The sequence below is a fragment of the Diachasma alloeum genome, unplaced genomic scaffold (genome assembly GCF_001412515.2).
Source record: "Diachasma alloeum isolate Michigan unplaced genomic scaffold, Dall2.0 Dall_scaffold_00206, whole genome shotgun sequence".
Taxonomy (NCBI): Eukaryota; Metazoa; Arthropoda; class Insecta; order Hymenoptera; family Braconidae; genus Diachasma; species Diachasma alloeum.
Window position 1 is genome coordinate 1,198,408 of NW_021680371.1, and position 4,002 is coordinate 1,202,409.

Below are 4,002 nucleotides of genomic sequence, written 5' to 3' on the forward strand. Positions count from 1 at the left end.
CCCCCCCCCCCCCCCCATCACGCCGTAAATACCTTAATGTAAAATCTGTGTACGCGTCGAAGGACATTGAGGAATCAGTTGTTCCAAAAATTCTTGTCCTTCGATGAAAATCGAATTTTTCAGGAAACGAATGAAGTCTCCCCTTCTCTAAGAATGCGCACGTATATAGAACAGGAAGATAACAGCTATGGAGCTCTCGTTTCTACACTCCGGGGCCTTACGCCTTGCATAATTAGCCTTAAGAAAGGAATTACCAGTTGCTACACTTTCCCCTCCTCCCGCCCCGTCCCCTCTCCGCCGCGCCGCCGTTTCGACGTATCTTTATTCTCTATCGCTGTCGCTTTTATCCTCTCCCGTTTGTTATAACGTCTCTCGTGTCTCGAATCTTTCCTTCACTTTCTGCATTTCTTTGCGAAGCGAACGCCATTATCTATCCAATCTTTTATTCTATTTCACAGATGGAGAAATAGAGAACTCATAAGTCAACTTTGACATTTTTGGTAATTATGCATTTATCTTTGGAACGAGTTTTTCGAGAAGGAAAAGGCAAGAGACCTTTTCTGCAGCTGACGAAATCTCCAATGAAAAATTTCAGCTGACATTTTATCGCAATATCGTGCATAATTAATGAAATTCAGTATTTATGCAGAAAGAAAAATTATTGAATAAGAATATCATACTAGGTTCAAGTATATTTTCTTTTCGAGTGAAGAATAATTGTTATTAATGAAGAATGTCTATTTTAAAATCAAGAATTTGCATATTGTTAATTCAAGAAAGTGGTTTATCCTTGATTGAAAAATAAAATTTTCTTTTCCGTACAACACGACGAGAAGAATTGATTTGTCAATTGGTTACTACCACTTCACAACAGAATGTATTCAGTGTTTTCATTCTGACATTTCAATAGAAAAATAATTTACTCCCTTTCTTTTCTTTTTCTTTCAATTATATCTGCTCTGAAAAACACTCGAACGAAAGCCAAACGGAGAAAATATGTTTCGCTGAATCTTAACTTTGACCTCTTTATTTGTTTTTCCGTAACGTCATTTTAATTGCACATTCGACAGTACTTTTTTTACAATCATCGATGCATAATTTTTTTCTCTGACGAGTGTGTGACCTTTCCAGAGACATAAAAAACCGCCGCTCAGATTTATTAACTGTTAGATTGTAAAAGTTGTCTTAGAAGACCGTCTGGTGCCCGTTGATTTCTTATTTTCTCCAATTTCATGATTCATATGAAATTATAACCACAGAAATACGTGAGTGATTGCTGTGAATGCTGTCATCAATTTTGACACTGGACAATTTAGCCTATTCTTTCATTTCTGCGTACGTGCGTGGTCGAGAAGGAGACGAGAAGAAAAAACCGTTGGTGTATATCAATTACGGAGGTGCGCGCAAGACACCCGAGGCGTTTTTATATAACTTGAGCGATTTCGTAATAATATGAACCCAAGTTGGGTGAGCGCAGGAGTACGAGGGGGTTTTGTGAACGGAGAGAAAGAGACGGGCACGTTATATACACCGTTTCTGTATGTTTCGAGATATCGCGTTTTTCGATGGAATAGTGGGGAATGTGTTGGGATAGAAAAGTAACTAAGGTAAGGTATGAGTCGGACATACCGGGTGAAACTGTTTCAAACTGCTGGTGGGAAAAATGTCTCAATCATTTCGGTCAATTAAATTTCGGAATTTTTTCGTTCAGCAACAATTGAGATGAAGAATCTTCTGATGCTACAACAGATGTGGTAGTGCATTATTATCTTAATCATAATGCATCATTTCGGAAATCATTCAGATCGTTAAAATACTTTTGGGCGATGTTTAGGTCAGCAGCAGTAAAACTTAAAAAATCAAGTAATCAAAATTGCACTACGTTTCGAATGCTCTAACGCACCTGAGGAGGAATGGCCCAAAAGTATTTTAACAATTTGAAAACATATGGTCGAAAACATCAGTTTCGTTTGGGAAATCATTCAGATTTTTTAATGATTCATTCAGAATTCCCTATGTAAAGGGATGATTCGAGATTTGCATAGATCTTTATTAAATTCATCTCATTCTGTCTCACCTCCTCTCGACTGAATAATTCAACAATTTTTTGTATAGAAGCCATTCCACAATCAGTTTGTCATTCCCAAATTTCTAAATGTCATAATCAAGAATGCTTTCACGAATCAATCAAACTCTCACTTCCGATAGAACAACTCGGATAAAAAATTACCATAAACATCGGAAAAAAACCTAACCATAACATCACGTCCATTTTCGTTTTTCGAATGAGGTCAGTGAGACCCACTCGCTGCTCTCCAAAACCGATACTCCTAAATGTCATTATTTATCAATAGAAAATAATCATCAAGAATGTGAGAAAAAGAAAAATTATAATGACGTGTTTTATCCTCGCGCGACGACAACGGCGTCTCATCTCTCGCTGGGGCTTTCACTTGCACGAAGAATGCGAAGGCTGTCGAGGACGAAGGCACCAGTTCGCACAACACACAGCCACAAACCGCCTTTAGCCTGGCTATTCCGCCACACCTCTCTTGTTTTCGCATCTCTTTTCGCAGTGCAACAAACCTCTGCAAATTCAGTATACTTTATCCTCGAAAAAAAAAAAAAATCGGCATTCCCGACGTCATCATAAAATCGAGAAATCAATATCGATAGAGGTCCAAAAAGGAACAAAAGCCGGGGGTAGAAACAGAAAAGGAAGGTAGCCCGAGAAGGAATCGAGAATAATGATAAAATATGAGAGAAAGATTCTAGCGCATCGTGCAGAGGCATTTGGCTGGATTTGGAAGAATTTCCATTGGGAGAGGGCTTTCACTCGCCTCCTCCGTGCATGTGCTGAACATAAAGGCGATGATAAGTTCTCTTCTAGGCAAAAGCCGAGTTTCTCGACGTCTTGAGAAAACACGATTCCCGTTTCATAAATTCGTCGTCAACTTAATATCCACTAAAAACGCCAGAAACCGACACCGAGATGAAAATTTAATTAGTCCGACAACGGTAAATTGTTACCTATTTTTATGAATTTCACTGGGAAACCAGTAACTGTTCAAAACTTATAATTTGTCGCGAGTTTCATCGGTAAATTTATAAAATAACAGAGAGACCGTATGGAACCCTTTAACAGCCGTATGCCCGTATCTCTCTCCAGCCTCTCCATATACATGTATATACATTTCCACGGAGATTTCAACGAGTGGAAGAAACTGGTTATCCCAGGCGCGTAGGTCGACTTGTACTTTTTCAATAAAAAAAAGAAGCCCACGAGAAACTGACTTCTCTTTACCACCACTGAAATACCACTGCATTAATTCACAGTAGCCTCACGATTTATAATTTACCATTGAACCGTTATCGCATTATCAAAATTGACATACCAATCGAATGACAGCGGCTCAATTGCGTCGTCACGGAACTCCAATATGGTCCAACTTGAATGTCACATACGCTTTATCCACCCAGTTATTTCCCATTCGTCCATAATCCTTCCTTGTTATACTTTCTGTTTCCGCACTTTTTCATACAAAAAATCTACGGATTAATGGTAATACACTTACAAACTACTATTTCCGCGGTAAAAGTGATTGAAAAATTCAAATTATTTGCGCGGGAAAATCACGTTTGTCTGCACAATTTAAATTAAATTCCCTAAAAATGCACTTTAGTGTTATCGACCATTCGATACTCCAAATATAGTTACAAGTTTGGACAAATGTACTCGTAATTTATCCGGAAAAGTTCGATGGTCGATTGGTGGATACCGACCAGCCGTTCCCGTGAAACAGCCCGTGAGTGAGAGTCCGACCAAAACGTTCACCATGTTGCCTTACAATTGCGCATGCGCGGGGTTATCCCGGTTCCCCACTACCAATCGGTTTTATAGTATAAGCCATTGCTATAAGGCAAACGACTATGAAAAAAAGGGAAAAATTCACCGTCACCATCACAGGACTAGTCCTTCCCCCCCCCCCCCCCCCCCCCCCC

At 39.3% G+C, this 4,002-nt stretch overlaps 1 protein-coding gene across 2 annotated transcripts in view; it reads right to left on the minus strand.

Annotated features, from left to right (window-relative positions):
- Positions 1-3,604, minus strand: part of LOC107036149 — a 24,316-nt gene extending 20,712 nt beyond the window's left edge. For both annotated transcript variants that reach the window (XM_015253895.2, XM_015253896.1), the window contains exon 1: positions 3,396-3,604. The gene's annotated coding sequence lies outside the window, so the exon portion shown is untranslated. The remainder of the gene's footprint in view (positions 1-3,395) is intronic.
- Positions 3,605-4,002: the final 398 nt, after the last annotated feature.